Raw genomic sequence first — 219 nt, 5'->3', positions numbered from 1 at the left:
CATCATTTATTTTGCGAGGCAATTATAGGCTAGAATGGATTTAGCAATTTGCTGAATTTAATATTATTATTTACCAGATATGCCTATGAGAACCTTACTTATTATTATCTAGCTATTTTTTCCCATAAAAGATCCTGAATTTAATTGAAAAATTATAAATACACTACAATCATAAACTTAACCTATATTAAATTACGAGAAAAACTGGTTCATGTAAGA

Source organism: Macrobrachium nipponense, chromosome 40, assembly GCF_015104395.2.
Source record: "Macrobrachium nipponense isolate FS-2020 chromosome 40, ASM1510439v2, whole genome shotgun sequence".
Lineage (NCBI taxonomy): Eukaryota > Metazoa > Arthropoda > Malacostraca > Decapoda > Palaemonidae > Macrobrachium > Macrobrachium nipponense.
Note: the sequence above shows the minus strand (reverse complement) of the source record.